Source organism: Mytilus trossulus, chromosome 10 (assembly GCF_036588685.1).
Source record: "Mytilus trossulus isolate FHL-02 chromosome 10, PNRI_Mtr1.1.1.hap1, whole genome shotgun sequence".
In the NCBI taxonomy this organism is placed as follows: domain Eukaryota; kingdom Metazoa; phylum Mollusca; class Bivalvia; order Mytilida; family Mytilidae; genus Mytilus; species Mytilus trossulus.
This window is the reverse complement of record NC_086382.1, coordinates 49,503,593-49,515,742: the sequence shown is the minus strand read 5'-3', so window position 1 is coordinate 49,515,742 and position 12,150 is coordinate 49,503,593.

Sequence of the window (12,150 nt, the reverse complement as noted above, 5' to 3'; positions counted from 1 at the left end):
AAACAGGTTATCTGTACTCTATCAATAAAAAATGACATAAAATCAAAGAAAATACGGACAAAACCATTGCATAAAGTAAATCAGCATAAAATCAAACAACAGTCAAGAAAACACTACAAAGGAAACAGAAAAAATAACTCCCACTAGATTAAGGTGAATTTTAAGTGTTTTGAAGGGCAATCATTTCAATCTTCCTATGCATACTGTAAATTGGGTTATTTTGGTTGTGGGTTTATTTGGTGCCTCATATGAAAGTGCCAAAATTAAACACGAAATTAAAGCAAACACTAAATATTGAAACACCAAAATCGATATCGCAATGTTAAGTGGGGGGAAATATCTTATGTTATGTCCCGTATATTTCATTATGCATAACCAAATCTGCAAATAAATATCGGGTATAATTTGACAACTATATAATTTTGATTTAATTGTCAATTTTCTAAAATTGTTAAGAAAACACAATATGAATTTGTGTTCACATATGTCATAAATATTCCCGGTAATTGCTGATTATACACCGTTATTGGTAATTATAATATAAAAATTCCTTCGAATCCTTTATCTTCTTTACTGCCAAAAGCAAACGGATTAAAAGGAGTAGGTCCGGTAAGGACCGATTTTTGCCTCAAATTTCAGGCTCATCTGACTAAAGATTTTTACCACATTTTAAAAATTTCAGTGTCTATTTCATTTGAATCAATAAGTTTAAGAAAAAGATTTTAACTGATTTAGTCATTTAAAACGATCCGTTTCAAGCTCAACTATGGAAAATCTACCAAATATGCCGAAAAATGTCACTTTTCAGTTTTTTTTTTGTCAAAAATGAAAGTGACCGCATCCGTGTTTATCCTCAACCTTTTATATATGTTATGTATTATCATCAAATACAACTTACATTTCACTTTCGTGTTACAACAAAACCGTCTAAAAAACTAAAATGTAAGAATGTGAAGAATTCAGTAATTTAGCATGACTTGATGGTGCTAGTTCCCGATATATGTGCACTGTATTGTCAAAAACAGACCATATTTATGTAGCAGAAGCACTCTGCTGTCCAATAGATAACTAAAAGTTTACAATTTAACAATTTTGTAAACCTGCTTTATTTTGGGGGCAAAAAGGGGTTTTACTGGACCTACCTCTTTAAAACAATGTTCGTTAATCATTAATATGTAGTTGCAATAGAGATAAACATAAATAATCTATTTCAAATTACTGCATTTGCAGTAGCTCTTTTCACTCTAGTTAGTGTATTGTAGTTACCCATAATGGTTTAATTTTTAAATTGTTATTTGGATGGAGAGTGGTCTCATTGGCACTCACACCACATCTTCCTATATCTATATCCGATATCATTTGTGAAACCTTTATTCCATAACGGTCAACCAATTCGTGATGGCGTCCGTAAAATTAACGAAGGGATAATTTCAACTTCACCATTTGGAACTTTTTGTTTAATAGCTTCCTTGTGAGCAGCAACCCTCTATCAAGAAAATCATGATAGGAAATGCAAGCACGGGAATATCGTATCAATTGGGAGATATATACCCTGTATGCTGGTGCTGCTGGAATGTTGCTTCTTAGAAATGGAAAGTTCACAATAGGAAAGCTGAAAGCATCTCTTTTGTCGTAAAGTTTTGTTTTCAACCGACCCTCATTGTCAATTTCTAGATGTAAGTCAAGATATGAGGCCAAATTAACTGTATCTGTAGTATCCTTTATCTCTAGTTCGATGGGATAGAAGCATTCCAAATAGTCACCAAATTTTGAATTATTTAGTGAAAGAACATCATCTTTATGGCGGAAAGTAGAGTTATATTGCTAACTTCTTATCTTTCTTCCTAATAAGTTCCTGCATGAAATCAGCCTAATAATAATAAAGAAACAAGTCGGCAAGTAGAGGGGCACAGTTTGTTCCCCTTGGAATGCCGACAGTCTGTTGAAAAAAAAAAACGTCCTCCGAACGTAACAATTATGTTGTAAATCAAGAAATTACAACATTGCCATCTAATTCGATTGGGTGCAAAAACTTAAGATCATCATTATCTCAACCAGCACATGTTGTACAATTAGTAGAGAAACAATTCCACAATTAAAACTTTTTTTCATAATTTCTATAAAGATGAAATCTGAATAAATTTTACTTAAAAAAATTATAGGTAGGTATTTATATAAGAAAGTTTTATCATATTTTGTTTTTTTGTGTAAAATTAACCATTCTGTCAATTTTGTATTTTTGTGATTTTTCTCAGTTTTAAAAACACATAATTTATATATTATTTCAACTCTTTTGTTATAAATGATTGCAAAAATACATATCTAAGAAATTTTAAAAGACCAAAATGATATGGGGTGTACATGATTCTTGTAAAATATTTTTTTTTGTATCTCTAAACCATTTTGTTTTTAAATTTTGGCTTAAAATACTGAATTGATTGGTTGTAAAATTTGAAAACTGGATTACTAAAATAATATTCATTGTAAAAACACATTTTTTTTTCACAGAACTATGTTTGATTATAATATTTTTAAAAATTCATTGATATTTCCACACGTATCACATGTTTTTGAACTAATTCAAGAACGAAATTTCAACGAGACTGAACTGAAATTGTCCATTGACTTGAATACAAAACAAAACAAACACACCCTACAATAATATTCACTTTCCTTGTTAAATTCAAAATAAACGAATTAACATCAATGCCAAACAACATAAAGAAATTATAAGACTTCGGAAATTCTAAAATGAACAAGAAATAAGCTTAATAATGACTTCAAATGGTATTCGCTAAATGGCATAATAAGGTCATATAACTAGAAACCACACCAGTTTTAGTTAATGTGTGGCAACTATCCGGACTTGAATTCGGGATAAAAAGCAGATATTTATCAAAACATGTATATTCTTACGCACTTACTTCAAAAAGTAAATCGGGTTGATTAAAATATAATACGTCGGCTTTCCTGGTGTACCTTTAAAACACATCTATATTGCACGTGGAAATAATGTCAGGTCAAACGATAATTTTTCCGCGTTATTTTCAACTATTTTCAGATGCATACTACACATATAGAACTTCTTTAAAATTGCCTTTACAGTTTATTAAGTTCAAGAGTAACTGTATTTGCCAATTTCGTTCACAAATTATTTTTACCAGGGGTCAGTTATGAGATTTGTCTACCGAATCAGCAGTGGGGTATTCGTTGTAAGCTGGGTAACGTCAGATAAGACTGTTGTTAACGTCATTTTTACCAGATTTGATATTTCGACAAACATTTTTCAACTCCATGAGGTATTGAGGTAATTTTAAACTCGTTAACTAAACGACTTTTTCAACATTCGCCGCTCCACTAAAAGTCCTGAGATCTTGTGTTATTTCAAATGCTTTTTCCTGCCGTGTATTTGGATTTAAGATATTGGGCCTCGTCTTTTAATTGATTCGAAGTCCGAAATTAAACTTTTTTGAATTCAACAAAGGGTCAATAATTAAAATTGTTTTTATATTCGTGGTCTCAAGCTAAAACATAGTTTTTATGAACGAAACTCAAACAAATATCTACGGGAAACAGCTAGCCAAGACGAGTGCAGCAAAGTCTTATTATCTGATAATACAACTGTCCTCAAATCACTTTGCTAGCAAACTAAGACCGCTGCGGCATACATGTTTTACAAACATATCTTCAATGAAAAATAATGAAAGAGAATCTTTCATTTCACAAACAGTATTTACATAATGCTTCTTTTCAAGAACTGCAGAAAAAAAACGAAATGCGTTTACAATAATTATAAACTTATACAAAACATGTTCACATAAAAGGGGGGACTTTACTGCACTAAGACTGAACATTGAATGGTCAAGCTATGAAAATGTATTTTCAATGTAAACTTTTACCGCAAATGAACAGTTCTTGCTATCATACAGAGAACTTTAAACTTCTAACTTATTCTTATGCTAAAATAATTTTAAATATTATTGCAAACATTAACACATGATCCCGATATATCAACAAACACATGTGCTATTGATAGTTAATAAAGTTTTCGTTATTTGCTACCTTAGTTTTTGCAGTAAAAAATGTTTTATGATTGATGTATAAATATATATGGGTCATTTTCAAAAAGTGTCGAATTTTGAAATTGGAAAATTTATGAAAAGTTACTTATCCAAACAACCCTCTACATAAGCAAATAAAAAAAGTACTTTAAGAACAACATATTAAAAAATGCAATCTTAATGATGTCTTACAAGAATATCTTAAAACATTTGTTGATCGTTGGTACAGTATTTTGTCTATCCTGTTACCATTTTCTAAAGAAATTTTAGGTTATTAAGAAAAGGTTTAGATAAAATGTTAAGCTTGTTTCACGTAGCAAATTAGATGGTCTTCAAGATAATTAATTTCTAGGTATACTCATTCTGTAAAATAATAGATTATTTGCCATTTTCCAGATTGTACTAAAAAATGCCTTTAAAAATTGGTTTACAATTTTTTTTTAAATTACCACCAGTAATGCAAGTCTAAGATAGCAATTTATATAATTTGGCATTGTTAACCCTTTCAAATAAACCCAACATCAAGTAAATTCGTCATAAGTTAAGTATCTCCCTCATGCAAAGCTGTGATTCCTTTCACGGATTTGGCTATAACCTTTGAAACTTTTGGATTATAGCTGTTCATCTTTTATATAAGCTTTGAATTTCAAATATTTTGGTCACGAGCAACACTCAAGAGATATGTAGTGTCGAAATCCGCATCTCTAGCAGAAAAATTTGTTAATGTTATTAGTTTACTTTTCTCTTTATTTCATTGGTAATTTGAACGTGCGTTTCTGATATATCACTTTTTAAAAGTCTATTCTGTTACCGATATCAGTATTTCACCTGTAAATGCTTAATTGGAAAGATTAAGACCTTATATCCTTAAGATGAGTTCAAACAACGAAATATTTCATTCGTTTTGCACCTATATGTTAAGATAAAAAAAAATAACGACGTTTTTGTCTACAATTGTCTATCCTGTTACTGAACCATAGCAACCATAGTAACAGGATAGACAAATTTCTTCTTTTTGAATGCTGTTGTGAAATAACTACTCCCTTTGATGAAGTGATTATGGTTTTCTATTGTGAATTTGGTTTCACACATGTTATTGCACTTTTGACAAGCATACTGTTGGTGTGATTAATCAAAATTGTTGTTAACAGCAAAGACATGAAAAAAAGTCCACTAAATGTTGAAATTTCTTTTCTCTACACTGTCGTTAAAGAAACGAGACGTTTTAAATGAAAAGATTATTTTGCTTTTTTGAAATCAACAATGACTGATTCAATATTCATTAGGAGAATAATTAAACGGCTGATATAGGTCGCATTTCTGTAAATATTGATAACGCTATTTCCCATAGGAAGTCCTTATACGGCTAAAACTGTACCACTTTTACTAAGAAGTTTTGAAAAAATCTGATCCTAGAATTGAAAGTTCTTATTCATTACAATATTTTTCAATAGTCAAAATATAGGGCTGTGCGGTATATTTTCAACGTTTATATGCCCTGAACTTTTCGGAGTTCAAACTAACACTAATTTCTTAACTATCCCTTCCTCGAATGAAGGATTACCATAGATTTCAATGTAAACAATATGCAAATGTATATTTACTGGTAACATTCCCAAGTTATGTCTCTATGAGATGGACCACAGAGAGCATAACTGGGAACCAGTATGTAAACAAAATTAATATTCTGTGAATATTCTAAATCTCCACATTAATACTCATTTATTAGAATTATAGCCTGAAAGAAACCACAGTGGTTTTTTACTGAACATTTTATACCCCTCCCCTGTTTCAATTTTTAAAAGAATTTGAAAACAAGACTTTAATTATTGCCAGCTTACCCTATTTGCATATTTTCTGATATAAAATGTCTACAACCTGTTTAAAAACTGTTTTGATAACATATTGAAAGCATATCAAAAATACTATAAATGTTATGTTTAGCAGTCAATCTTTACAACATTCAAGATTATATAAAACATGCAATCCTGCCTCTGTCTCCAGTCCACATCTGACTGTATGCCTATTCGTCAATTAAAGTTCTCATTTTCTACCTTAAATGGTCAATTTAGAATTCTTGTCACAACAGCATCATCTGTAACCATATATCTGACACAATTTATCTAATAAATATACAAGAAGTTTTCAAACAAAGCCATATTTGCAATAGTTGTATACATGTAGATACCAGTCTGAGATATAAATTCACTTAAAATGTTGTTGAGATGACTGCTAACATCTGAATTTGCATAACTTCCAAGCATAGTTATTGCTTTCTATATCAAGAACTTAATAATCATAAAATCATAGCATTTACAAGTTAAATTATCTGTGTTTTGACCCAGGGGTAGGCAATTTCTATGTTTTTTGCCCCTGGGGTCTCAAATTTCCTGAATTATTCCGCTCTTTCTAGCAATTTTGAATATTTAGTACATATTCAGGATAGAACTCACTACTGCAAGTTTTGTTGATATATTTTTGCATTTCTAACTTGCATTGTTTATGCCGTGGTGACAAAAAAGCAGATTTAGGTGCTACGGCTTACTTTTGGGTTATCGACAGGACACAAACACATCATAATTGATATTCAGGACGGATAGATGAGTTTAATGACTGCGAAGAGTAAATATAAACACTTCTTAACAATTAAACTATCAAATATGCATATATTATGAATTAATTTTGTATTCAGGATTTTATGTAAACTATGCCTACTATAAACTGTGAATTTATGTGTCATCATATCTAAGGCCCAGGATTCTATCAATTTTCATGAAATATTTATAAAACTTCATATTTGAGTTAACTTCTTTAAAATCTGTGAGATAAAGCAAATTTGGTTAAATTCTGAAGGTTCCCTTTTCCACCCTATTTAAGTAGCGGTAACAGGATTGACATAAACCTCTCGTTCGGTGATTTAAATTGGTTTGTAGATAATATGTTACATACAATGATAAAGAAGCTACGATTTTTCATTAGAGTAATAATTAACGATCTTAAAAAGCCCCTTTTGCAGATATCAAGGGGATCAGAAAATCGGAAAAAAATCAATTAAAATGTGTTTTCTGACACTGTATGCACACAAATACCCCCAAAATCGGACTTAAATGAAGTTTAATCTTATCAAAATAGATGTAATGTGTGTTTATTATTAATATTCTGAATCACAAGCTTTCATTTAAACCATTACAACTGAAATCACATTTCCAATCAAAAATTTAGCATGGGTGTAATGAAAATTCGTCATGTTTTGAAAGAGGGACGAAAGATACCAAAGGGACAGTCAAACTCGTAAATCTAAAACAAACTGACAACGCCATGGCTCAAAATGAAAAAGACAAACAGAAAAACAATAGTACAGATGACACAACATAGAAAACTAAAGAATAAACAACACGAACCCCACCAAAAACTAGGGGTGATCTCAGGTGCTCCGGAAGGGTAAGCAGATCCTGCTCCACATGCGGCACCCGTCGTGTTGCTTATGTGATTACAAATCCGGTAAATAGTCTAATTCGGTAGGTCAAATTCATGAAAGGGAAGGGGATTGTAGTTACGACATAAGGAACATATCCGATATCATTTGTGAAACGGTTATTCCATAACGGTCAACCAACTCGTGATGGCGTCCGTAAAATTTACGAAGGGATGATTTCAACTTCACCATTTGGAACTCTTGGTTCAATAGCTTCCGTGTGAGCAGTAACCCTCTATCAAGAAAATCACGATAGGAAATGCAAGCACGGGAATATCGTATCAATTGGGAGATATATACCCCGTATGCAGGTGCTGCTGGAATGTTGCTACTTAGAATGTCAAGTGACCCATATATTGCAGTGACGAAAAAACATAGTACCAAGGAAATAGAGTAAATAATCAGAAAAATTCAATATAAACCCAATATTCTCCCCCATCAACAATTTTACATAAAAAATATCAATAATATTTGAATTAAATGAAAAATCTAATAAAACATCACTTCATAAATTAATTTTCTACATTTCAAAATGCCTGTATCAAGTCAGGAATATGACAGCATTCCTGACTTTGTATAGGCGTTTTCTTATGCAACAATGGTTTATAAAACCTGGTTTCACGGCTAGCTAAACCTCTCACTTGCATGATAGTCTTATCAAATTACATTATATTGACGACGATATGCGAACAAAACAAATCGTTTAATGTCGAGTAAAATTCTGACCAATTTAGACTAGTCGAGTAAAAATAAGTACAGTCGAGTACAGATATAGGCCATTTTAGACTTTTACTTGTTTGTAGTGATATGTATGTGTATCCCATCATAGGAAACTGATAAATTAAGGTTTGCATAAATACGGACTCTATCGAGTTGAATTTTTGATTTGTAAGTAGGAAGTTGTGGGTTGGGTACCAATGAGACATTTCTTTGTTAAAGACTCAATGTATAAACAATCTTAGGTCAAAATACGGTCTTGAACTTATTTGACAATATTTAACCAAAATGAAACACCTTTAAATTAAAAAGATACGGTTTCTGGTGTGTGGAAATATATTTTCAAATTCTGCTTTTTACAAATTTTGAAAACAAAAACAAAAACATTTATTCTGTTTGTCATCTTGTAAGCTTATGTCCTCAAATATGTATATTTATGTTTGAATGACATCGTGATAGCTATTCAAGTATATTATTCAGAATATAATACTTTTTAAACAAGTCTTTTGTTGATAGTGTTAGGTAATTGTATAATATTTATTTAGCCGTCATTTTAGTGTATGACAATTAGATATTATTGTTAGGTGATTCTCTTTATATTCAAGATCATAGATTTTTAAAATTCAAATATTCTTTTCAAACAAAATAAGTGTATGATTCGCGTGAATGAAGACCAATTATGTTTATATATTTTAGTAAGAATAACACCAGAACATTTGTTATAACGAGTAATGTTACAAGTGCAATACTTGCTGTGGTCAAACCTATATTTTACAACGAAAAAACTTCTAATGTTACCTATTTCAATCTAAATGTTGTCAGTTGTAAATGACATTTTAAATACTAGAACACATATTTTTTAAGTAAAGAAAATATATATATAAGTATTCAAAAAAGAAGAAGTGTAAATTAACAACTACTAGTAGATTTTGATAATTGTCTGTAACCAGTTTTTCAACCTAGTTTTGAGTACAGAGACAATAAGTTGGAAAAGTTTCTATACGTGTGTATTTCAATTTTTAAAAGTGTAAAAGTTATTTTAGTGTTGACCTATAAAAAGATCGCTATATATATTATTGTTATTTGTCTAGTGAATGCCTGTAACTATGTAGCTGGTAGTCGTGACCTTCTCACAATCTGACAATTGTTTATCGGTAAGAAATAATTTCTTAAAATTATGGTCTAAAGAGGGCCATGATGAAAATCATAAGAATAACGAGGCGGGGTAGCAAACGACTTGTAACAAAATTTAATCCGACCCTCTAGGTTAATATATAACGAACATTCTATAATTATACAAACTTATCTTCAGATTAGGATTTATCCTTTGATTTAAGACAAAGGAAACATTTTTTTTTTATTTTCGCATCTTTTCTAATGTTTAAGAAATAACTGATGCATGCTCTACATGGCAAAGCATTGTTTTCCTGATTATTTTTGCCCGGGTGATAATGAGGACTAAAATAACACGAATAAAATGCCTACCCATGATAAAACTACAATAAAGTATAGCTTGCATCAATTATTACGATTCTGAATAGGACAATTAAGGTAGTGTCTATGTTCGATAAGTATTTATTTATAGTGAAAAGCGATATGTAGGCTCTGCCATGAAGATTGCAGTCTTGTAATTGACTGCTCCATAGGCTTACAAGCAAAATATCTGATCTTTGAAAATAAAAAAGATAAAAATGCTACATAGAAAAAAAATTCATGTTCATATCATATATGTACTAATTTGAATTTGTAATTTAATCGGAAAAAAGTGGGTCATGCCACGAAGAATAAAAAACCACGTAAATCTGAAGTCAAAACATTTTTTTTTTTACTTTCTGTTTGCTATTTTTACTAGGCCGCATCACTTCCAGTAAATATGATATCCTTCCACTTTCTCGGATTGATATCCCCCAAAAGATTTAAGATTTTTTTAAATTCTATATATATGTTTCATTTCAGTATAAACCTAAAATCAAACAGTTGTCGTATCTAGGTCAAATATGTCATTTTCGAAATGCAACACATTACAGTCATAATAAATGAATTAATAACATCATGTGCACCCTTTTAGAGTTTGAAAGTGTTTTAAAGATAAGGAAATATATTAAGTGTATGATAATTTGATACACTTAATTTTACTGAAGTAGTCAATAAACGCATATGCAAACAAATTTTACTGGATTTAGAGCATGGGTTTGTTCACAAAGCGAAAGAAGCTCGTAATGTTTTTCTAATAGGAATTATTATTCTTTTTAACACAAATAATAAATGAACTTTCAACACGGATATAGGAGAGATAACTCACAAAAATTGATTTATTTATAGTACCAACTCATCTCTGTTCTGCATACAGGCACAGACCAATCAACTTCTGTTTAATCTAACTTAGGTTAGGCAAGTATTACTGTTGACTGTCCTGATTAGTCGAGATTACAGATACGCAGCCCACTTGATTTTTTTTATGAAAGGAATATCAAATTTAGTTCAAAAGGAAGGGTTGTTGCAAGAAAAGACACAGACAATCTTAGATCATGGAGGCAGTACGTACATTTAACAATGAGGTATAATATGTCGTTTTTAATTTTAATCTGAAAATTGATTTAGTTGAATTTTCGTTCCAAGTTCAATTAATTTCATAAATACAATGACTATGTTCAGAATGTTTCAAACATCACCAAAGTAATGGAATGTTTCTTAATTTTTAAAAATCAGTCAAAGAAGTCAAATTAACAAAATTTATCACCCCTAGTTTTTGGTGGGGTTCGTGTTTTTTATTCTTTGGTTTTCTATCTTGTGTCATATGATTCCAGCAGATATCAGAATAACTAATCACTCTATGGTAACAGCGTGAAACTTAGCATTGTGAAAGAGTAAGGGGCATAGATAAGATTCAGATATGGAGCCACAGAAAAAAAATCCAATGTGGCTGCCAAATTCAAGATGGCAGACAAAAGTATAACATCCTTCACTTGAAGCAGTCTTCCAATTCTAATGAGTTCAGATGATGTCACAAACTCAAGGAAAAGCAATTAGGATATGTTATTTATTATTTATATTCAACCTTATAATACAGAAATCATCGAAATGACGTCCAATTTCAAAATGGCGCGTCGAAATGTTAAAGTTTGACAGCATTCTTATGTATACAACCTCATTGTATGATAGAAAGTTACCAAAACCTTGAAACTGATCATTTGATATCGACAAAGGTCTGCAATGTATTATTAATACCTGGGTACATAGATAGTATTTTCAAAATGGCGGCAATATTAAAAATAGCGCCGTTTAACAAGTCAAAAATTTACAATTGTTTTTGAATATGATATATTAAAACTGATTAAAAAATAATGGATTTTGTATTTCAATACAAGCATGTATATACGAGATCTTATTTTTTTTACAGTTACATGTAATGACCTTAGAAAATTTCACAATTTTCCTGAAATGAAAAAAGAACCAAGACATATGCAGTATTAAATCCTACAAGTAACTACTTAACATAACAACAGAATAAAATTATAATTAAAATATGATCCAAATGCAGGAAAATCAAAATAAAGCACAAAAAAAAGATTAATTACAATCATAACTAGCAATATGCAAAGTTTTGGGCGTCTTTTTTTAAATGATAAATTATACTATATTTTTGGACTTTGCTTCATGACTGTTGGCGGCCATTCTGGAATAATTTTTTGTATGGCTCCATATCCAAAAATATTTACAAGCATTATAACTAAAACTGTGTAGTTTCATGCTTTTACCATAAAGTGATCAATTGTCCCAAAATATTGAACTTAGCTGCTTGACTATATGTACTATTGTTTGTCTGGTTGTCCTTTTCATTTTTAGCCATGGCGTTGTCAGTTTATTTTCGATTCATCAGTTTGACTGTCCCTCTAG